Source organism: Megascapheus bottae, chromosome Y (genome assembly GCF_031878675.1).
Source record: "Megascapheus bottae isolate mThoBot1 chromosome Y, mThoBot2.hap1, whole genome shotgun sequence".
Classification (NCBI taxonomy): domain Eukaryota; kingdom Metazoa; phylum Chordata; class Mammalia; order Rodentia; family Geomyidae; genus Megascapheus; species Megascapheus bottae.
In genome coordinates, this window is record NC_143548.1 from 2,566,002 (window position 1) to 2,591,481 (window position 25,480).

The window sequence follows — 25,480 nt, forward strand, 5'->3', positions numbered from 1 at the left end:
CTTAGAACTCATGAAAATAATAATAAGAAGAAGAAGAATATATAGACAAAAGAGAAAGGTAGATATAGGAGATTTCAGTGATACAAATTTTAAAAAGAAACAAAATAACAGCAAAATAAAAGAAAACAGAACACACACACACACACACACACACAAAACAGAAACAAAAAATACCAACAAAACATCCCCCCCCAAAAAAAGAACAGGTATGGGGGTATTCCTCACTGTTCTGAGTTCTTACCCAAGAGATACTAGGTTTGAGAACCAGGAGTTTAAAAAGCAGGTGACCATATCCATATGGATATTGTTTTTATTCAGACTGTACCCAGAGCTGTCACCGTGTTTCTAGGAATGACCACAGTGACAACAGGATTGCTGGAAAAGAGAGGAGTAAGAGAAAAAAAGCAGTGAATCATAACATTAGGAAAAAGGTGTAGGTTAAAGTGGCAAAGAGAAAAATAAGAACATGTAAAACTGCAAATGAAATGGGGTAGAAGAAAAAAAGATATTCTTCAGGGTTTTTTTTGTTGTTGTGGAGAGGATAGGAAACTTGTGTCTCCACTAAATTCGAGATCTAAACACTTCACAAAGTCTTTTTCTCTTATGATTTGGCTTTGTGGTTTTTTGGATCAGATTGCTTCTTTGGTAAAACAAAGCTGAAAGATCCACGGGTGGCTTTGTTTACCAGGTCTGAGGCTGGTGCAGGGGACAGACTTCAGCAGCACTGGGGCTGTATTTCCGGCTAAGTGATCTCTGGGAAATCCTTTGCCAGTTAGAAAGATGGTGCTGTCAGCAACACCTCTCAGGCCCCAATTGCTTTGGCCCGGTCTTTGCCAGCAATCAAGATGGTGCTGCTTTCAGCTGGAGGTGAGGGGCTCCCTCCCAATGCCATTCTGTGAGCAGAAGTGGAAACTTCTGCTCAGAGGTACTCACAAATTACTGGATTGTATGTGAAGCTGGCAGGGCCCTGCATGGCTGGGTGTCAGCTCTGGGCTTGCACAGGCTTTGTGTGGCTCTGTCTGCAGCCAGAGGTACTGCACTGCCGAGAAGGACTGTCTCTGCTCTGATTCAGAAGAGTCCAGTCTCTGTCTCAGAGTTCGCCACGTTGGCCCCCTCGCTGGGATCATAACTTACAATTGTTATAGTGTCACAAGGGTTTGTAGAGTACCTTTGTATTATAAAAGAAAGAATTTAAGAATACAATCTGATTACTTGAAACATGCTCGAAACATGACACAATAACTTGGAAATATTTACCCAGAATTGAATTTTCCTATAAAAGTTGGTTTTCTACTATAATAACATTGTGTAACAGGACAGTTAATCACATGAAATAAATATAAGTTGATATGATATAGTAATTGTGGAGGAAAAGGAAAATCAGTCAGCACAATTCATTGATACTGAAACAGGCAAATAGGCATACAAGAATAATATTTGGAAAATGAAGTTATGGACAGTTTCTATCAATACAAGTGGTTATAATTTTAGGTCAAGTATCATAGATAAAGGAATGTTATACAAAAAAATTCTTTCACAAAAATCAATGAAGTATTTGAGGGTGAAAAAAAGTGTAATCTATTTGACAGGTGTGAGTGTAACAAAACACCAATAATTATACTTGCTTTAAATTCTTCAGTGTGTTTGGGGGAATCTTGTGTACTACCATTGATGGTGCCTTTGATATACTTGTGACAACCAGTTTTCCTTGATATTATATGATTTTTCACTAAGATTAAGCAGCATAAAATTTTCTTCTTTTCAGACTTGAGGTATTTGTGATTCTCTTTCCAGGTTATAATATGGGCAGAGCAAGGAACTTTGTGTGTTCCATAGTATAGAGTGGTGTTCCTCAAAGCTATAATGAGTGTAGCATTATAAACTATCTGGAATCATCATTTTTCCAGTGAAATAATTACTGAATCTAAGGCTTAGACTAGAACAATTATTTTCTTCAGATTCCCCAAACCTGCTGATCTGAGAATATCTGATGAATGGGATGGCCCACTCATACATTTTACTGTCAAACAATGATACAATATGATTTCTAATGCTAATGATTACTTTTGCATTTTGTATTTCCTGTATCAAACATATTTCACACTTAACTCAGTATATAAAATAAGAAATGTATGTATGTAATTAGTTTGTATATGACTTCTTGAAGTCATCCTAAAGATTCTCATGAAACACATGCATAAAAATTCAGAAAGAATCTACTGAAGAACTTATAATACACTTGATATTGTTAGATTTCATTAAAACTTTTAAGAATTGACAAGTTCAATAGGATATTGTGGAGTACATTATTTACTAACACTTAGTGGCATTTCCATGTTCACTTCAAAATCTTGTTATAAGCTGGAAAATATTGTTTCATTCCTGAAATCCTAGCTATGCAGGATGCTGGAAATTTGAGGATTTTCTATCAAAGCCAGCCTGAACAGGAAGGTCCAGTAGAATCTAATTTTCACTTTAGCACAAGAAAACTAGAAGGGGCTTTGTGGCTCAATGGTACAGACCTGGACCTGGGGTGAAGAGGTCAGGTGCATGGGCCATGCCAGGATTTAAAGCTAAACAGAAAGAAAACAATACAAAACAAAATAAAACAAGAAAAAATTCTGTGTTATCATTGGATAGAAACTGAAAACCAACAGGTATATTTGAAAGAATGCACATTATGTAGTAATTATCTCAGCTCCATTTGAGCAGAAAGGAATTTGGTTCTGGCTAGTCTGGTTTTTACTTCTTTTGATTATATTCTGAGTACACATTGTGAATCCACAAGTGTATCAGTTAACTTACCTCAGTGTCAGAAAGTAAGAAAAACGTGACATTTTTGAGAGGCAATTTTCTAGTTATTTATGAAAGGAAGTGCCTCATACATTTGTCCCTTTATTTACTTTTTGTAACAAAATAAAATGTGTCAGGTGAAATTAATGATTCTTTAACTGTTCTTGTTGGAAAATTTCAGTGTGTCCCAAATGAAACTAGGTCTAGGATATACCAAAGCACAGTGTACATTTAATTAAGGTCCTAGAAGTCATTGACATTTACATTATATATTTATTTAAGAAAAACATACGTAATATTCACCACCTTAATGCAACTTTGAAAAGTGTACATATCAAAGAAAGAGATCTCTAGCAGTGAGAGAAAAACATTTGTTTTTTTTTCCCCCAGTCTGGAGCTCAACCACTTCAGCCTCAACACCATTTCTGTTTTTTTTCCTATATATGTGGTACCATGGAAGGGAACCTAGGTCTTCATGCATGCTAGGCAAGCACTCTACTACTAGACTAAACTTGGGGCACTGCAATATTGGATTTTTGACATGTACTTTTAGTACATTTAAGATTAGAAGTCTTAATATCTAATGATGAATTCCCTTGTATCCCTATTACTACACAGGGAAATTCATACTTATCAAAATATTTTACATGTTACTTCTCTAGATAGAGTGTTATAATCCTCGTTAAACTAGGACTATATCAGGGCAAAGATGAAATAAAAAGCCAATGTCTTACCTTTATCCCAATCTTCCTCCAAAGGAAAGAATTTGGCCTTTATTTTTAGATGATCTTGTATATCTCTCCACCCAAGTGAAGTTTTCTATTAGAAACAAGATATATCACATCAAAATAAAATTTTAGGCTTCAATGGCCCACACTGCTATGAATTGTGTTTTAGATATCAAGCTTACCTAGGTCAGATTATTTCAATATGGCTGCTGAGTTAATCTCAGGAAAATAGTTACCAAGCATTCAAGGGAAATGTAGACAGTTTGGTTACAATAACAGCATGATTATGTGTCACACAAAGTTTCAAATACACAAAACTACCATCAGCATTTATTTTAGATTTGGCCGATTGTTTCACCTACCTTGTACTCAAATGCCAATTAATTATACATCATAGATAAATGTCTACTGCACCTAGAGAAAATAGAATATTTGAAACGGCTCCAATAGTTTTGTTTTCCATATTTATATCACCTATAAAAATCTCAAAGGAGACTGACTAGAGGGAAATGTTAATTGAAGAGAAAAAGATATTAAGTCCTTAATACCTATCAACCTTCAAATACTATGTAGTTTTGATGAAACACAAATAGCTACTGCCAAATCACCTGCTTAAGTACATAAAAAAGATACATGATCCCTCTTTTGTCTTCAATCTGCAAACATTTTCTGCATTGAAACACTTCTGTTATTATAATCAGTCATAAAAAAGTCACACAGTAGATGGCCTAACATATTACCTTAATTTTAAGATCATTTTACTTTTCTTCTAGAGACTAGCCATATAGGGAAGACAAAAAAGGAATAATACTTTGAAATATGGTTCTCATTGAAAGAAATAACTGTCCAACACAAAACTTCTTATTTATTCTCTGCAGTGTAGCACTCTACACAAGAGTGGAATGCAATTGTCTTAGAATCCAATGAAGACAGCTGAGGTCAAAGAAGCAATGAAAAATTACTTTGCTCTTTCTGTCTGGACATTTTCACCATTGTTTCACTCACATTTGCTACTAATTAAAAACAATATACCAGACACTTAAGAAATTTCTTCAGACACTTAAATTTTGAACCATCACTGTTTTCAGGTGATGAATTATCTTTCTAATTTCACCAGTTTATCTTGTTTTATTATAAGGGCAATGCAGTAGCCTTTCAGGATCTGCAGATTCCTCAGAAAAAGAAAAGTTTCTAATGGAAAACTAAATATATTTGAGCCAATACAAACATTTAATTATTATTACATTTTATAATTCTGCATTACTTTAGAATCCCTAGAATGACAAGAATTAAACTAGGACAAAGAACAGCACTAACAAAATTGAGCAGAACAAGCAATAGTACTAGAGAAATTCATTTTTGAACTATACCCATCTCCTATTAGGCAGTTGATTGTTCAATATTTTTGGAAATTTCTTCACCCATTTAACTTGCTATGTCATAAAGGCTCATGGTTCACTTGCTTTCTTTACTATCAAAATTCACATAATATTCAAATTCATTATCAAAACCTTTACAATTTCAAATGCTATTTGTATTAAACAAACTGTAAGCTGTTGACAGTATACACTATCTGTTTCATCAAAGGGAAAAGAAAAACAAACATTTATAATACTAACTGAAAAAGTGTTTTGTATACGTGATATGGGAACCATATGTAACTTCTTCCATTGTGACAGGCAAGTTAGTTTCCACAAATAGTGTGGGAGAAAAATTCTCTTAGCATAAGCATGACTAAATACTTAAAAAACAGATATTAGACACTGTTCAATGTAATAATCCAACAACCAATAGATTTAACGAACCTTAAGCAATTTTATTTTTCATTCTTTATCACATTTTTGACCCTCCCCCTCCCAGGGATTGATTTCAGCTTCTATATATTTCAAATCTGAGCCTTTTCAAGGATCAGAGTTTTGAAACTTGAACCAAAGCACCACTTCTGGCTTTCAGTAGGTATATTGTTCCAAGAAATAGAATCAGGGCTGTGTGCATGCTTTGCTATCTCTCTATCACAAAGCCACACTGCTAGCCTGATCTACACATTCTGAAAATACTTTCATTTCTCTATTTCATATATTCAAGAATCCTTTTCAGGAGTACATATTAGAAATATAGTAAATCCGGTTTCTCCATAGCCTTCACAGATTATATGAGGTAACATTTCCAGAGTTATTCAAGGAAAGTAGGATTACTTTACAATATCTAAAATAAAATCTGTTTAGAAGTAAAACCAAAGCAAAATGTACATAACTTCTATATCAAATTGGATACTTATCTCAAAACATGACTTCATTTGAATATTTCCCTGATAGTCATCATGAGAAGAGGCTCTGGCATACTTTATATTCATGTGGAATTTAACATATTTTCTAAGTCAGTTGGTAGAAAAATACAGCATAATGTGTCTTTTGAGCATAAACCAGAGCCAGTACATAGTACCAGTGTGTTTCATGATACTCACAAAATCATATCAGACGAAATTATGTTATTTCTGGGTGGATGGAAATCGATACTTTCTGAAGTTTGAAGAGGTAGTGGATCCTGGTTCATTTGTACTTTGTACATGAGTGACTACTTTCAGAAAACTCTGGGTACTACCTGGTGGGCCTTTAGGGACAGAATGGGAAAAGCCAAGATCAGGAGAGAAATATTAAGGAATATTCATGTGCCAAGCAGTTATTCTACACAGTGGGGAGAGGAAAGAGGGCAATAAAGGGAAGGGGCTGTTTGAGGTCTTTGAGAGCTCACTGGACTCACCAAGGAAGTAGAAGTCTCTTCTTTACCATCAAGGCAGAAGACCCAGAAGAGGCTTTCCCCTAGCAACTTTTCCTTCTCTATCCTGTCGCCTTTGCTGTGGGGTCACCGTGATTGTGACTCAGCTCACCATCCTCACATGCACGCAGCCTGGAAGTTCGGCCCACTCCTGCATAATTCCGTGAACAGACTCATTTCCACTGTGAAGACGGATAAAAATATCCTTCTTCATTTGTCTCTCCATTCTTGGGAACAATTTCATAGACATGTGCCAGAATTCAGTGGAGGGATGCTGTGAACTGTTTTCATAGTGTGCAACCCCTCTGCATCCCTAAACCACGCATTATATCTAATTGCTTCTGCCCCTACCTCTCTATGGTTTCTTTGCACACACCTCAATTCTTAGTCCTATTTTCTTGAGAAAGTTTGTGTGTGAATCCATTGTGTATTAGCAAATTCCTCTAGACCATGAAAAATGCCTAATGAACAATTGTAGATTTTAAATTCTGTAATTTTAATGCATAAAAAGGAGTTATAGTTAAATAAGCCAGATACTTCGCACACTTTGATACCCCTTCTCATGAATTTTTCCCCATTTTCTTCCCACTACCCCTCCCAGTAATCTGACTTTCCCCATTCTCTTTCCTATTTCAAATAATCAAATGTATATATATATATATATATAATATACACAGTCAGGTATATTAACAATATGTGATTAACAGAAGGGCAATAAAATAGAAGAGAAATAATAGTACATTAAAAACAGTAATCACCGCATATAAAGCTCTTGTTTCACATATCCTAGAGATATTATAATTTAATCTCATCCTATATGATCATATAAATTTTGGTTTGTTGCTATAATAATCCTCTACTAGCAGATTTGTGACTTGTACTAATTGTTGCCAGTGAGGAAAACCATTGACCATATGTTTCTTTGGTTCTGGCTTACATTACTTAATAGGATATTTATCCAAATCTTTTCATTTGGAAAAATGATATAAGTGCATGGTGAAAACCAATCTCATCAAGAAAGATTCAGGTGGGATAACTTTTTAGTGCATGTGACATTAAACATTTCATGTAAACTGTGCATTAAATCATCTTTTTTTCCCTGCATATTTCCCTAATATTTGTACATACCTTCCTAAAACATATCTTGGATCCATCCCCATATAAAGTAATAAGCAAACAGATTTGGATTTCATTAACAGACACTTTTTAATTAAAATATGTAAAAGAGAAGCTCACATTAGGGTTAAATATAGAAAGCTTAACCTGTATATGTATATACATCTCTCTATCTATCTATTTGTCTATCTATCTACCTAACTATTTGCAGTCCTTTATTCTAACCTAAATTTCCTTTGTGGTATTGTCAGTGGGAAAGGGTATGGAATGGTTTAGGAAGTATGTTTTGAATTGTGTAGGTATGAATTGAAAAATTCAAATATTCAAAATATTCTCCAAACATCAAGGTATTACTTGGAAATATGTCTCAGAAGATTCCCTGTGTAAATTATTTTCATAATGTTAATTATATTTTCTATAATGACCAATCAAACAAAGTGAAATGACAGAATCAAAAAAAGTGACAAATGTCTTTCAAATTATTTTAGTTGAATAAAAATAATTGGGAATCTTGAAATGTACCCTCGGCTATTGGTACTAGGTTGTGCCTCCTTTCAAATTTCTACATATTTCCTGTATACACTCCAACCTGGAGACCTCTCAGAAAATGTGTTCTTTGTCCCCTAATAATAAGGAGAAAAGTAATGAGGATTTCAATATCGCCCCTGACTGAATTCTGAATTTTTGTTATTTTGAAACACTTCTCTCAAAATCCATACTGGAGTGAGGAATGAGGATGACAACAATTGTCCTAGATTCAGAGAAGATCTTCACTTGTCATAAAATAGACAATGATCTTATAGCTAAGATATAACTACAGAAAAAAAACCATAAAAAATCCTCTCAAAGAGGCAAACATCTTGTTAAAAGTTGGGCTAAAAACTCAAAGAAAAACTTCCCTGAGAAAGAAATAAAAATGGTCTATAAACACATGAAGAAACATTCAATATAACTAGCCAAAAAAAAGAATGAAGATTAAAACAACTTTGAGAGTTAGCCTCACCCTAGTTAAAATGGGCACTATCAAGAAATTCAATAACAACCACTGCTGGCTTGGATGAGGTCAAAACGGATGGGGGCTGAAATGTTGGTGGGAATTAAAATTGATCAACCACTCTGGAGGGCGGTAAGAAGTTTCCTCAGAAGACTAGACCTAGAGCTTCCCTCTGACCAGGCAGTCCCAGTCCTGGCCATTTAACCAAATCTCCAGGAACAAGTTCAGACAAAATTCTCTGTAAAAGAGGCTGTCTTTTTTCCATCCAATTTTTTGGCCCTCTTATAAAACATTAAATATCCACAGGTCTGTGGGTCTTCTGTTTTATTCCATTCATTCTTATGCCTGGTCTTATTCCAGTTCTAACATGTTTGGAATGCTACAGTTCTGTCATAGTCTGTGGCTGGTATTGATATTCCTTCAGAGCTGTTCTTTCTGCCAAGGTTTGTTTTGCTATAAGGGGTCTTTTAATATTCCATGTGAAGCTTTGCATTCATATACTGAACAAGCTCTATATCCCTGTGATGAACCCTGTTTGATTATATTATATAAGTTTTCTGATGAAGATGAAGTTGAAGATGATTGGCAAGTATTTTGTTTAGAAGATTTGAATTAATATTCATGAAGAAAATGTGTCTTATAATTCTCTTTTTGGATGAGTTTCTATCTGGTTGGAGGATTTGTGTCATGTTGGCTTCATGGAATGAGTATGATAAATAGACTTCACTTTCAGTTTCATTGAAGTGACTGAGGACAAATTATCTTCTGAAGGCCTTATAGAATGTAGTTGTGAATCCATCAGGTCCTGGGCTCTTCAGGGATGAGACGTCTCTTATTGCCATTTCTATTTTATTACTCTAAATAGGTCTGGTCACATGGTTTAGATCTTCTTAGTTTAGTTTGGTTATGTCAATATTTACTAGAACATAGAGATCCTTTATTAAAATGAGGAACAATCCCTGGATTCCCAGAATTTCCAGAACTTTTAGGATAAAGGGGTTTTGGATCTTGTTAAACTCTTTTTCTGCATTGATTGAGATAGCATGTGCTACTGTTCTTACTTCTGTTGATGTAATAAATTAGTCTGACTTCTGTATATTGAACCAGAATGGCATCATTGCAATTAATTTGTTAATTGTAGTGTATAATTTTTTGAAGAATTGTTGAAGATTGTTGGCCAGTTTTATGTTGAGAAGTTTTGCAGTAAATCAAAACATCTCTGATATTCCATCTCCCTCCAATTAGAATGGTCATGATGAAGAAATCTTGTAACAACAGCTGCTGTCAAGGATGTGGCCCAGAGGGATCACTTCTACACTGTTGGTAGGAATGAAAACTTGTTCAAGCACTGTGGATAGCACTATGAGAGTTCCACAAAAGACTAAACATAGAGCTTCCCAATTGTCAGAGACCAAGGAGTTAAACGGAACAAAGCAAAGACACTCTAGCCTTGAGCAAATCGCATCTGGTTGAGTCATCTGCACAAAATACTTCTCGGAATAACCGCAGGTTGTTGCTTGGGTTAGCACAACGGCCAAAAGAACAGCCTGACCCACCCCTAACCTTGAGACTTCTCCTTCTTGTTATCACAAAAACTCTCCATTCCCCCCCCTCTATACTCCCTTCCTTACACTCAGGGTATATAAACCCTGCTTTACTTTTAATAAATGAGACCTTGACGCGACTCAGATTGTCTCTGTCTTTCTTTATGCGCCTGGTCTCCTTCCTCTCTTTCCCCCATTGGTTTTCTTCTTTTAGGAGGCACCTCCTTGAGCTTCATGAATAATTGAACCCGCGGGACGGGAGAAGTGGCGCCCAACGTGGGGCTCGAGGCACGGTGACCTACCGGACGGCGTGGAGAGCAGGGGACCCCGATTATATTAAGGTAGAGACACCCACACCGCATCGCTCGTGCACCGTGGGAGAGTCTTGAGGTAAGTTTTGCCGTCCCATCAACCATGGGCAAAGCGTTATCAAAAGAGGTTTTATATATAAAAGAAATGAAAGGATCACTTAGGGAGAGAGGAATAAGAGTTAAAAAGAAAGATTTGGTAAAATTCTTTTGTTTTGTTGAAAGAAAAATATGTCACTAAAACCTTATAAAAATATTTATCCTATTATTCCTAAGACTTCTCCTGATAATGGCAGGCTCAACCCCCCCTCTGAGGTGGAGCTAGAGGAGGAGGCAGCGCATTATGAGGAAGAAAGATATGGCCCTTTTCCTCTTCCCCAAGTTTCTGCAGCTACACAGACTCCAGAGATAAGGGCCCTTCACTGGCCCACCCCTCCCCCCTATCCAGACACCTCTCTCCTGTCAGCCCCACCACAGGAAATGTTGAGATCATTTTCTGTTCCTCCGGAGGTGCAAGGTCTCCTTAAATCCAAAGACTCTCTCTTGAAACAAGTGACAGAATTAAAAAACGTGCTTCATTTAAAAAGAGAGTTAAGGGACCTCACTTTGCAAATTCATGATTTACAAATGGATCTTGTTGGGGAAGCCGTGACTACCCCCCTGCCTCGGGTAACAAGCCCCCTAAAACACCCTCGGCCTCAGAGGGCCGCAATAGTAGACTCAGATCCGGGGCGCAAACTGTTTCCCTCTCCTTCCCCGTAATTACTCGCTCTAACACTCAACCTCGGGAACAAGAGGGGGAGGGAGGAGAAGCGGGAGAGGAGGAGGCGGACACCACCAGAAGGCAGGAGGAGGGACAAAACCTAGATTCCTCTGCCTCCGAGGAGGAAGGGGGTGATTAGGAGGAGGCAAGGAGACATTCTCAAATTACATATAGGAGATTGACATTTAAACAAATTAAAGAACTACATTCGGCTGTTAAGAATTATGGAATTAACGCCCCTTTTACATTAACAGTACTGGAGGGCCTCAGGGGTGAGGGACATTTATTGCCTCTTGAGTGGCACAAGATTGTACAGTCTGTTTTAACCAGGAGTCAATATCTAACCTGGAAAGCTGAATTTATAGATAAGGCAGAAAATCAAGCTATTACCAATAAAAAACATACACAAATGGCTTCATGGTCTTCTGATAAAATTTCAGGGAGGGGCAAATTTGCCTCAGAGGAAAAACAACAAAAACTCCCTGCAGGAATATTAACCCAGACTGCTCAGGCTGCCCTGGCCGCCTGGAGAGCCGTGCCTGCTGCAGGAGCGGTTACTACCTCTCTTTCCAGGGTAATACAAGGCAATAATGAACCATATTCTCAATTCGTTGCCAGACTGTTAGAAGCAGCTGAAAGAATATTAGGTGAGGTAGATACAGATGATATTATAGTTAGACAGTTGGCCATAGAAAATGCTAATGCAGCCTGTAAAGCTGCTTTAAGAGGCAAAACAAAGACCCTAGATTTAAATGGTATGATTAAAATTTGCAATGATGTGGATTCCTTTGAACATAAAATATCTAAATCTATTAATTTGGCCATTGGAGCCATACTACAAAACCAGACTCCACCTTCAGGAAAACTAGGACAAATATCTAGCCCTAAAAACTGTTTTAAATGTGGACAAATTGGACATTTTGCTAGAGAATGCCCTGGAACTATTAAACAACCCAACGTTCCTGGGACGATTCCCCTCCCCCTTCCCCCTGGCCTTTGTCCTAAATGCAGAAGAGGCCGTCACTGGGCTAGAGAGCGGTCCAAGACCGATATCGGTCCAAGACCGATATAAATGGCCAGCCTTTATCTGCGGCTTTGGGCCCCAGTAGGGGGCCCTACCTACCCACCACGACAACCAATGACCCCTCCCGCCCAAAATCTGCCTCTAATGCAAACATCGCTGACTCAGACTTGTTCCGAGCCACTGCAGGCAGCGCAGGACTGGACCTCTGTTCCTCCACCACCAGAATTATAACTCCAGAGGAAGGAACAGTTGTTATAAACTCTGGAAGGTTCGGGCCTCCCCCGCCAGGAATATTTTTTCTTATTATAGGCCGAGCTTCAAGCTCACTGCAAGGACTCTCCTTTAAAATGGTTTATCTGAATAAAAAAAGGATCTGAAAGGAATTCTCTTAAATGTTTGCTCAAAAGGGAAAATAATCATGGAATGTTCATGTAAGTCGTAAAAGGTTTGAGTATGTCGCCAATGGTATGAGTATGTCTTGAGTAAAGTTGGTATGCAGTTAAACTGCAGTAATGTAAATAGAGTCAGAATTGATACACTGATGTGAGGGGTTGCTATACTTGGATGTATATTTTCTAATTGTGTGGGTTTTCTTGGGTGCAGAACTGGGAGGGAATGCTGTATGCCCCTCCAAACCAAAGAATGCTGTCTGCCCAGCATTCTGCCCAGGTCTGATAGCAATTGTTAGCGCCCCCCCCCACCAGGCCATATGTTATCTCTGGTATCAGAGGCAGCCCCAGGAGTCATTTAAAGGAAAACTTGGGAAAGCTAAACTAGCTGACAGTGCTAAAACCATGATTCAGTCCAGTCCTTCCAGGCCTTACAGGTTGATCTAGGGACATGTTCATCGTCTGGTTTCTAACATCCTGGCTCTCCCACAGCTATCCCTAAAGAATATTTTAAAATTGTAATAGATATGAAAGACTGTTTTTTCTCCATTCCCCTCGATCCTGGAGATTGTAAAAGATTTGCCTTTTCCATACCCATGATAAACCATAAAGGCCCTAATCCCCGCGTTCAATGGCGAGTGTTGCCACAGGGTATGGCTAATTCTCCCACTCTTTGTCAAAAATTTGTGGCTCAATCCATAGACCCAATTCGTGTTCAATACCCTCATATATATATTATACATTATATGGATGACCTATTAATTGCTGCCAAACTAGAACTGGAGGCACATCAAGTGACTCAAAAAATAGTTATTACTTTACAAGACAGAGGACTTTTTATCTCCCCAGAAAAAATTCAAACTTGCTATCCCTTCTTGTTCCTGGGTTTTCAATTAGAACCCTCTTTAATATATGCTCAAAAAATTCAAATCAAAAGGAATAAACTAAATTGTCTAAATGATTTCCAAAAACTCCTTGGAGACATTAATTGGCTACGTCCTCACCTTAAATTAACAACAGGGGATCTCAAACCCCTGTTTAATATTCTACAGGGAGATTCTGACCCTTCCTCCCCCAGAAAACTTATGCCCGAAGCTGAAAAAGCCCTAATAAAGTTAGAGGAGGCCATTACACAACAAAATATAGGTTACTTCAACCCCTCCTTGACCCTTTATTTAATCATTTTTGCCACAGAATTTACACTCACCGGTTTATTGTGGCAAAAAACCGTGCCCCTGTTATGGATTCATGCCTCCGCCTCTCAGTCCAAGGTACTCCCCTCCTACCCCTCTTTGGTCTCCCAACTTATTTTTCTGGGGCTCAAGACTTCTGTCAGATATTTTGGCAAGGATCTTGATATCATAATCACCCCTTACTCTAAGGAACAAATTAATTGGTTACAACAAAGACAAGATGATTGGACTGTTTTATGCACTGGGTTCCATGGTAGCTTTGATACTCACATGCCCAGCGACAGACTTATTCAATTCCTTAATATCACTCCTTTCGTTTTTCTAAAAAATACCTTGATAAAGCCCATCCCCAATACTTTGAGCATCTTTATTGATGGTTCAAAAAATGGAAAAGCTTCATATGTTATTAATAATGTTTCCCACTTTGTAAATACTTCCTTTAAATCTGCTCAGTTAATAGAATTATTTCCTGCTGTGTTTTTCGGTTATTAAAGACCCACCCTTTTAATCTGTTTTTGGATAGCCATTATGTTGTCAGAGCTTTACAAGTTTTAGAAATGGTTCCGGTTATTCAGCCTACTACACCTACTTTTCAATTATTTTTTGAATTACAGAAACTTATTAGACAACGTTCGTACCCTTTCTTTGTAGGACATATTCGTGCTCATTCTGGCCTACCTGGGCCACTAACTCGGGGCAATGAATTAGCTGACTTGGCAACCCAAATAGTTACCTTATCTCAAACAGTTGGTCCGGTGACCCTTGCACAAGAGGCCCATGCTGTTCACCACCTTAATGCTCATACCCTGCGCTTAAAATTTAAAATTACTAGAGAACAGGCAAGACAAATTGTTAAAAACTGCAAAAATTGCCTAACCCTGCTCCCTGAACCCCATGTAGGTGTAAACCCAAGAGGGCTCATACCTGGACAACTTTGGCAAATGGATGTTACTCATTTCCCCTCCTTTGGAAGGTTAAAATATGTACATGCTACCATTGATACCTTTAGTGGATTTATTTGTGCCTCCGCTCATTTAGGGGAGGCCACAAAAGATGTTATAAACCATCTCCTATATGTTTTTTCTGTCATGGGACAACCCCAAGCTATAAAGACGGACAATGGGCCGGGATATACCAGTCAAAAGTTCAAACAATTTTGCTCCCAAATGAGCATAAAACATATTACTGGAATCCCCTACAACCCCCAAGGACAAGGAATAGTGGAAAGGGCTCATCAGACTTTAAAAAACACCCTCATTAAACTTGCCTCACAAGAAACATTATATTCCCTTAAAGGAAACTATAAGACTTTGCTATTACATGCTCTCTTTGTCTTAAACTTTTTAACCCTTGACGCTAATGGCAAATCTGCTGCAGAACGCCTTTGGCATCCAACCACACAAACAGACTACGCCCAGGCCCTATGGAAAGACCCACTGATGGGAATATGGAATGGCCCTGACCCAGTCATTATCTGGGGAAAAGAATCAGCTTGCATTTATAATTCTAAAGAAGGGGGAGCTAGATGGTTGCCTGAAAGATTAATAAAACCATATAATAAACAATAAAGCCATATAATTAATTCCAGGGTGGCGCCTGAGAACAAAAATATTTTTCTTTTACAGGTCAACAACCATGATGATGAGGCCTTCCCCGTCATCACTCCGCATGATGCTATTGACGGTGATGCTCTCTGGCAGAAGTTGTCCTCCAAAATCGACGAGGATTAGACTTGCTTTTTCTACAGCAAGGAGGCTTATGCGCGGCTTTAAAGGAAAAATGCTGCGTATATGTAGATAGAACAGGACTTGTTAAGGATAGCTTAGAAAAAATTACAGCTAGCCTAGAAAAGCGAAAAAGAGAAAGGGAAAAACAAGAATCTTGGTATCAAAATTGGTTCTCCACATCTCCCTGGCTATCAACTCTTTTACCCTCCCTCTTGGGCCCCCTTGTGGGACTTCTCCTCCTAATTTCTTTTGGCCCTTGGGCTTTTCAGTGCCTTACGCAATTTATAAAAAATCAAATTGATTCTGCCTTTTCCAAAAACTCAATCTCGGTGCATTATCATCGCTTAGAGGCTCAGGATGACCCTGTAGGGTCCGAAACAAGCACTCCCGAAAGAGGGCTCCAGTTTCATACACTTCGTGGCTGATAAACCCCAAGCGGCTAGAGAGCATCCAATGACGGGATTATTATGGAGCTTACCCTGGGTGGCACAACATACAGAGGCCGTCGAGGCCGGCTCAACAAGGCATGTTGCCAGGAGTAAGGGTCCCTCCATATAGCCTAAGACAGGGTGTTCTCTCCACCTATAGAGACCTTGTTCTTTAAAGGAAAGGGGGAATTGTCAGAGACCAAGGAGTTAAACGGAACAAAGCAAAGACCCTCTAGCCTTGAGCAAATCGCATCTGGTTGAGTCATCTGCACAAAATACTTCTCGGAATAACCGCAGGTTGTTGCTTGGGTTAGCACAATGGCCAAAAGAACAGCCTGACCCACCCCTACCCTTGAGACTTCTCCTTCTTGTTATCACAAAAACTCTCCATTCCCCCCCCCCTCTATACTCCCTTCCTTACACTCAGGGTATATAAACCCTGCTTTACTTTTAATAAATGAGACCTTGACGCGACTCAGATTGTCTCTGTCTTTCTTTATGCGCCTGGTCTCCTTCCTCTCTTTCCCCCATTGGTTTTCTTCTTTTAGGAGGCACCTCCTCGAGCTTCATGAATAATTGAACCCGCGGGACGGGAGACCCAATGACAGAGCAATTCCTCTACTTGGCCTTTACCCAACTGTACAGAAACAAGGACATGTTAAACCCACTAGTACAATGATATTCATTGCAGCACTATTTACCATAGCAAAGATGTGGAACCAACCCAAATGCCCCTCAGTTGATGAGGTGTTTATACAAAGTGGAATCCTATGCTGCTGTCAGAAAGAATGATATCACCCCATGTGTATGTAAATGAAAGACAGAAAAAAATCACATGAATTCTGTACTTACAGAATGCTATAGATTCCAGTCCCAAGCTGATTGAGCTAATATAAAACTTTGGCAAAGTACCAGGGTATAAAGTTAACCCTCAAAAATCAACCGCTTTCCTACATGCCAACAATGAGAGGAACGAGGCAACAATCAGGAACAAGGCAATATCAGTAAAGCAACTACTTTTGCAATAGTCTCAAAGAAAATAAAGTATCTAAGAAGACACTATGCATGTAAAAGACTTTTTTCCATACATTTTCATTGTAATTAATAGACGGGTTACATTATATTCACCAGATAGACACTGCACTATTTCACTAATATTGATAGCCAATCTTGATCCCCATTTCCCTCTCACCATCCTCACACTTCATAACAAGGCAAAGGACTTTTTTAATGAAAATTGTAAAACCCTAGAAAAGGAAATTAAGGGACTACTGAGAAAATGATAAAACCTCCCATGCTCCTGAATTGGAAGAATTAACATCGTGAAAATGGCAATCTTGCCAAGGGCTGTCTACAAATTCAATGCAATACCTATCAATATTTAAATGTCAATCTTTAAAGAAATAGAAGAGGCAATCCAAAATTTCATATGTAATAACAAAAGACCCCGTATAGCAAAAACAATTTTTAGCATCATGAACAGCCCAGGAGGAATATCAATACCAAACTTTAGAATCTATTACAGACCTATAGTGACCAAAACCACTTGGTAATGGCACAAGAACAGACCTGAAGACCAATGGATTAGAACTGAGGACTGAGATATTAACACACAGACCTATGCCTACCTAATCTTTGACCCAGGGAGCCAAAAATGTAGAATTGAAGAAAAACACCTCTTCAACATTTGGTGCTGGCAGAACTGGTTTAGCACCTGCAGAAAACTAAAGTTGGATAATTTGTCAACCTGTACCAGGATTAATTCCAAATGGATCAAAGACCTGGAGGCAAATGCAGATACACTGAAAACTTTACAAGAACAAATAAGAAGTACATTAGCTCTTCTTGGTACAGGTCAAAACTTTCTTAATAAGTACTCAGAAACACAACAAATAAAGGAAAGTCTGCATAAGTGGGACTTAATTAAACTACAGAGCTTCTGTATAGCAGAGGACATAGCTCACAAATTAACTAGAATGCTTACAGAGTTGAAGAAGATCTTCATTAACCATACAATGTACAAAGACCTCTAATCTAAAATACATGAACAACCCAAAACATTGAATTACTATAAAACTAATCTCCAAAGAAACAACCATCCCATTAAAACATAGGCCAAACTTAGAGAGTCTTCTTTGAAGGAGAAATCAAAATAGCCTATAGACAGATGAAAAATGCTCTACATCTCTGACCATAAAAGAAATAAAAATCTAAACAACTCTAAGATTCCACCTCACTCCAGTAAGAATTGACTCCTACATTGTTGGTAGGAGTAAAAACTCATCCAAACGCTATGGAAATCAATATGGCAGTTCCTCAAAAGACTAAACATAGAACTCCCCTATGACCCAGCAATTTCACTACTTGACATTTACCAAATCATCCAGAAACTAGGACATACTAAATCCACAAGGATGATGATGTACACAGCAGCACTATTTACCAGAGCAAAGATAAGGAACAAATCCAGATGCCCCTCAGGAATCAACAAGATGTGGTATTTATACACAATGGAATTCTATGCTGCTGTCAGAAAGAATGACATTTCCCCATCTTTAAGAAAATGGATAGACTTAGAAAAAATCATATTAAATGAAGTCAGCCAAACTCAAAGGAACAAAACTCATTGGTTTCCCTCATTTGTCACAATCAGTCAAAATCTTTGGCTCTCCTAGCAGAGATTTACAAAAGAATACAACCTAGATACATAAGGCCAAGTAGTATTATGCAAAATGAAAGGACCTCTAGTATATAGAATCAAAAGCCAAATCATGAGTGATTGTTGTCTTTAATGTACTATGTTATCTCTCATCTCTTTTTCATATTTAGTTATCTGATATATTGTATATATGCATATTTTGTTAATTGAAATCTGACAGGAAGTGGGGAAGAAAGATGAGGGGTGGAAGTGGGAGGTGGGAAATGAGGACCAAGACATAAGAAAGGGTATCAATATTTGTGAAGTAATGCACCTTCTATCTAGTGAATATAATGTAACCCTTGTATTAATTATAATATATATATAAAAGAGTGCAATATTACAGTTGACAAAAAAGAAAAATAATAATTCACAATAAGTGATGTGATCCAGAGTCTAAGGAACATTGGCTTAATAGTTTCCTTCATTTGTCATAATTAGTATGAATCTTGGTCTCTCATAGGACTAAATTAATTTTAAAATTTGATGAACTTCAGTAAAAAGTGTCCATTTTGTAAAGTTCTGAGAAATCCCCTAACTGCTTCTTCTCCGGGAATCTGGTAGGTGCTTGATCAATTGTTTACTCAGAAACTTAGCAAGGACATTCAAAGTTAATCTCTAGGACAGCAGCTGTGTTCCACAGCTAGCAAGGACACCAAAAACTAAACTTCTGAGGGCAAACCAGAACATCAAAATCCATAATAAATTGTTGAATGTCCCTATGTAAATGTTAACTAAAATATGAGGCTGTGAAAATGAACTAAAACTTCTTTATAAAAGCTGTGGTAATTCTGTACTCGGGTCCTCCAAACGTCACTGGTTTCCAAGGAGCGGAGGAGCAAGCTCAAGCTTGCTAATAAATGACTCTTTGTTGATTTCACTGGTCGTGGTCTCTGGTGGTATTTCAGGGGGATTGTGAGCATTACACACAACACTAGCAGAGGTTTACAATAAGGTAAAACCAAGATACATAGGACATGTAGAATGAGGCTAAATGAAAGGAAGTCCAGGATATGGAATCAAGAGTCATATAATGTGTGATTGTTGATCTTAATGTACTATGTTATTTGTCATCTCTTTTGCTGTTCCTTGGTTATTTCATAATGTTACAATATCTTATGTTCTTATCTGGTATATTGCATATATGTTTACTAGTTTATTTGAAATAGCATAGGGAAGTGGCAAAACAAGATGAGGGGAGGGGTTTTGGGGAGAGAAATGGGGACAATGAGAAGGGGAATCCATGTTTGTTCAGTAGTGCACCTTCTATCTGGTGAATAAAATATAACTCTTCTATTGATTACAAAAGAGAAAATTATAAAAAGAAGTTTTGCTTCAATGTTCAACAAAGTAATGGGTCTATACTCTTTCTGGCTGGTTTTGGAATTAGTGCTTTCCTAGAATGAGTTTGTAAAGCCCTTTCATTTTTTTTGAGTGATTTTGAGGAGTATTGGAGTGAGGTCTCCTTTGAAGCCCTTATGGAATTCAACTGTCAAAACATCACGTCCTGTTCTTTTTTGAATGGGGGTTCGCTTATTGCTATAACTATTTCATTACTTTATGGGTCTTTTTAGTTAATTTTTAAGTTCTCGATTCAGTGCTGATATTTCTATTTTTATTTATGATTTTGTTATTTGGGTGCTCAGTCTTCTTTTAGAGGTAAGAATTGCCAAGGGTCTGTTAATTTTGATAATAGTTTTAAAGAACCAACTCATTGTTGTTTCATTCTTTGAATGATTATTTTGTTCTCCAATTCATTGAAATCTACTGTAGCTTTAAGAATTTGTTTCCTTCTATTGGAATTGGGATTGGTTTTTGATGCTACTTTTCCAAAAGCTTACAGTGCAGCATTCAATTTTTGCTTTGTAATTTTTCCACTTTATTAATGTGTGCATTCAGTGATATAAATTTTCCTCTGAGTACTGTATCTCAAAGGAGCTTTTTATCTGTGTGCTCTTTTTTTTCATAAAATACCATAGCATATTACATTTCTGTACTGATCTCTACAGTGACACACTAGAGATTTATCAATAGGGTGTTCAAGCTTCATGTGGTAGAGGAATTTTCTTTGGAGGTTGACTTTGAGTTCCAATTTTACATCATTGTAGTATGAGATACTGCAGGTAATAATTTTAGTGTTTCTGAATTTGCACAAGTTTGTTTTTTGTACTAAAATGTGGTCTATTTTTGGATTATGTTCCATGTGCTGGTGATAAAAAGGTATATTCAGGTGATGTTGCTTTAATAATCCACAGATATCTGTTAGGGCTAGTTGGTCTATGAAATTGTTCATTTCTCAGTTTTATGTTTCTACCTTGTTGATTCATAAACAAATGAGTGGTCTGTGAAAGTCCACCAACAATCATTGTCTTTAGAGTTCTGCATGTAAATAAATTTGGTTGATGATAATGAGTGATGGCAATTGGTGTGTACATATTTAGGATGGTTATAGGCTCCTGAAGGAGTGATCCCTTTTTTAGCATATAAACTTTCCTTTGTCTCTTTTCACTAATTTTAATTTTGAATTAGTTTTATCTGATATGAGGTTGAGAACTCCAGACTTATTATGAGGGCCACGTGCTTGATCAGATAGTCGAGCCTCTTTCTCTCAGAATATGTTTGTTTTGGGGGCAAGGTGTTTCTCTTGAAGACTGCAGAAACATAGAATTTACTTTTTGATGCAATGATTCAGGCTATGTGGAGTTTTGCTCACTGAAATTGAGAGTTAGGATTAAAAAATTTGTTCTATCCCTGCCACTTTTTCCTCTTTCATTAGGTCCTGTTACATGTTAATTCTTCCTGAAATCACCTAGTAAGGTGTTTAGGTGCCTTTTCCCTGTCAATAACATGTTTGTGTTGATTTTTGATGTGTGGAGCATATTTTAGAATTTTCTGTATGCTGATTTTATATATACTGTTTCAATTTTTCTTGGCTGGGGAAGGTTTATTGTCCCCCTCTACTAGCGTAAAGCATAAAGAAGTATGGGCTGAAGCAATTAGAAATAATGGGTGGATGTAATTGGAAATAATGAATGCAGATAGAAGGTCATTCTTTTTGGTCTTGGATTGAGCAGGGGCTGCTCCTGGGTATCCGAGATCCCGAACTTGACAGACTCTTTTCTCTCCAGCAAATCCGCGCCTTTCCCCATGCACAAAATGAATATATTGAATTACATTGTAAATGCAAAGGGTGTAGTTTTGGATTACCATAGGACGAACAGAAAGAGAGCAGAGAGGCTCATGAACGATCAAAGAAGGCAAAAAAAATGATTGGCCTGAATGCTAAGCCCTAAGCTCTACCACAAACAGTGCCATGCTGAGAAAATACAAATGAAAAAGATCCACAAGATACAGAAAAAGAGAAACACGGAGCAATACCTGCCTATCTGTGGGACACAGAAAGACAGTCACGAGCAAAAGTACTGTCCAACACTATTTAAAAAAAATGGAAAGAGAAGGTGGGAAGTCCCTCTGCTAAAAGTTGGTGTCCAGGGATAAACAAAAGTATTAAAAGTTATTCGTACTTGGAAGAATAAAAAGAAGGCATGGAAGAAGATGATCACTAAAGTCTGCTTTGTTGGAGATAGTTTTACAGGAAAGTCTCCTAAAAAAGACGAGAGGTTCATCAGACCAACGAGCTTATATTTTAAGAAGGCCTGCATAACACATCCCGAACTGAAAGCCACCTTTTTCCTGCCGGGGGCGATACTTGGTGTAAAAGGAACTCCTCATCTGCACTTTTTACAACTTTGGCTGTCATTCCCAAAGAGAATGTGAGTGAGCTGGGCTTAGTGACAAAAAGAGGCAAAGTGATTTGGGGTAAATATGCCCAGATTACCAACAATCCTGAAATGATGGATGCATAAATGCAGAATTACTGGTTTGACAGACATTTCATACAAGTAATTCCTTACAATTTTTAAAGACTACACACTAATCAGGAAAACTGACATCAGTGAGTTGTTTCTGAGTACTATGAAATCTGAAATCAAGAAAAATAGTGACTAAATTTAAAAAAAAATGGCCTACTTTACAAACTGATATTTATTTGGAGGACTGTTAAAGTTGAATGATAAAAAAAGAAAGGATGGAGTGGAATTGTACATTGTGTGAAAATCCTTCACAGCATTCCTCCACTGAATTCTGGCACATTTCTACTAAGTTGATCCCAAGAATGGAGAGCCAAATGAAGATGGATCTTGTCTTCCGCATTAACAGTGGAAATGAGTCCGTCCATGAAGTCTGTGGGAGTGGGCCCACTTCTGGCTGCGCACACCAGAAGTAGGGATGGTGAGCTGTGTCACAATCATGGTGACCCCATGCAGAGGTGGCAGGACAGAGAAGGTTCCTAGGGGAAAGCCTCCTTCTGGGTCTTCTTCCCTTTGCAAGCTGCATATGATACCTGCTTGACATATAATATAGATATTACTTGATATTTCTGCCCTGATCTTGGCATTTTCCTTTCTTTCCCTAAGGTCCACCAGGTAGTACCCAGAATTTTGTGAATGTAGTCACTCATGTACAATGGACAAATGAACCAGAATCAAACTTCAGAAAGTACCAATTTCCATCCATTATAATTCTCTATGTATTTCTGGTTCATGAGTAAAAGACACATTCTGCTGAAATTTTCTACCAACTGAGTTAGAATAATGGTGAAGCCCACATGAATATAAAGTGTTCTTGAGCCTCTTTTTATTATGACTATTGAAAGAACTCTTCAAATGAAGTCATGCTTTGAGATAAATATCAAATTCGATACAGAAATCATGTGGGATTTGTTTCTGTTTTCCTTTTTCCTTGAATAACACAGGTAACATCACCTCATTTAACCTGCGAAGGCTGTGCAGAACTTAGATATACTGTATTTCTAATATTAACTCCTGAAAAGGACTCTAGTATATATTAAATAGTGAAATAAAAGTATTTTAAGGATGTGTAAATTGGGCCAGGTGTAAGGCTTGTCATACAGTGGTAGCAATGCATGCAGAGAGCCCAGCTTCTATTGCTTGAATCCATATACCAGAGAAACCCAGAAGTGCTTTGGTTCAAATTTCAGAACTCTGGTCCTTGAAAGGCTCTCAGTTGTAATGACGATGAGCTGAAATCAATCCCTTGGTCGACCAAAATTTTGGTGAATAAGTATGAAACCTATAACTTGAGAAAGTTACTCAGTCCTATCTGATTTTCTGATTATTGAAATGAAAATGTACCTAACATCTGTCTTTGAAGCAGTTAGTCATAGTTTTTCCCCATAGAATTTATGGAAATTAATTTGCCTGACAAAATGGAAGAAGGTATGTGTTTCCAAATTCACTTAAACAAAGCACTTTAGTTTGTATATACTTTTTTTTGCTTTGCTGAAATGCATAATGTATATTGTTGAAAAAGAAAGTATGTTTCAGAGAAATAGAATGTCAAATTTAAAATTTCTGTAATGAATTTTAATTTAGTATGTGTTCATGGAAAGTGAAAAAGCCAGTAAATTGTGAAACTTGGTGACATAAGTTTCAATATTGAACAATGAATTACCTAATAGGAGATGAATGTACCATAGAAATGAATTTCTCTATTACTATTTTTATCTGGCTGAATTTGTCTAGTGCTATTCTATGTTCTTGTTTGATGCTTGCATTATACAGATTCTCAAGTAAGGCAGAAGTTTAAAATGCAATAATAGTTAAAGGTTTGTATTTGCCCAATATATTTACCATTTCATTAGAACTTTTTCTTTTTCAGAAGATCCTTAAAGGTTTTTTCAGTGCCCATATGATAAATCTCACAAGATCAGGTAATCCAGCTTTCCATATCATCTGAGGAAATGCAAAAAGTTAATACATCGTGTAAAAATGCTGATATAACACAATTTCTTAAGTATATAAAGAAACTTGTATATTGTTTTTAACTAGTAGCATACATGAGTAAAATAGTGTGAATATGTCCAGACAGAAACGGCAAATGAGAGACTTTTTTATTTCTTCTCACCTGTGTATCTTGGATTCTTAGATAATTGCAGTGCATAAATAGATCTCATCAATGCAGAGCACCAATAAGATTTTTTTGGACAGTGATTTCTAACAGTGGACCCATAATTCAAAGTATTATTCATAATTTTTTTTCTTCTCTATTTGGCTAGTCTTTAATGGAAAGATAAAAATAATCTTGCATAGAGTAAAAAGTTAGGACATCTACTACATTTTTGTAGGTCTGGTTATTGTAACAGAAATGTTTCCATTTCAGAAAATGGATACAAATTGAGGGAAAATAGGCAATCCCATATATATCCTTTCTTTACTTGAGAGTGATTTGGGGTAGCTACTTTCGTTTCATCAAAAATTATATAATATTTGAAAGTTGCCAGAATTTGGGGATTTAACTTCTCTTTCTCCTCTACTAACATTCCTATAGTCAACTCCAGAATTTCTGGGGCAGACAAAATGTGCTCTGCATTTTTAAGAAGACATAAATATGGGGAGACATATCCATGGGAGCTTTTTCACATACTCTATTTTCTGTAGGTTCAGTAGACATTCATCTATGATACATTAATGATTGGGATTTGAGTCCAAATATTCCCTAAATCTAAATAAATGCTGATGATACTTTCATGTATTTGAAGCTTTGTTTCACATAAATACCCTGATACTTCAGCCAAACTGACTACTTTTCCATTCAGTGCACACCATCTATTTCCTTGAGACCAACTCAGAAACAATATCACAACTTGTATGACCTAGGCAAATCTGCCAACATAAAATTCAGATCGGTGTGGGACATTGTGGCCTATAACCTACTCTTGATGTGATATATGTTGTTTCTATTGGCAAACATCACATGGACAGAAAAAGGTGGAAGGTCACATGAAAGTACATGGCAGTTTCTTTCCTCTGAGGAAAAAAGTATAAAGCTATATAGTTGGATATAAATTTCTTTTTGTATTGCCACAGTCCTAGTTTAACTAAGATTAAAATACTGTATTTGTATCTAGAGAAATAACATG

General features: G+C 37.2%; 1 long non-coding RNA gene and 1 pseudogene across 1 annotated transcript; both read left to right on the forward strand.

The window, feature by feature from the left end:
- Positions 1 to 10,301: 10,301 nt before the first annotated feature.
- LOC150040209 (uncharacterized) lies at positions 10,302 to 16,256 on the forward strand. Its single transcript, XR_016534012.1, has 2 exons — positions 10,302 to 10,340; positions 15,253 to 16,256. It is a non-coding gene; the product is annotated as an uncharacterized LOC150040209 (long non-coding RNA).
- A 4,418-nt stretch (positions 16,257 to 20,674) lies between these two features.
- Positions 20,675 to 22,366, forward strand: LOC150040210 (ribosome biogenesis protein NSA2 homolog pseudogene; annotated as a pseudogene).
- The last annotated feature ends 3,114 nt before the right edge of the window (positions 22,367 to 25,480 follow it).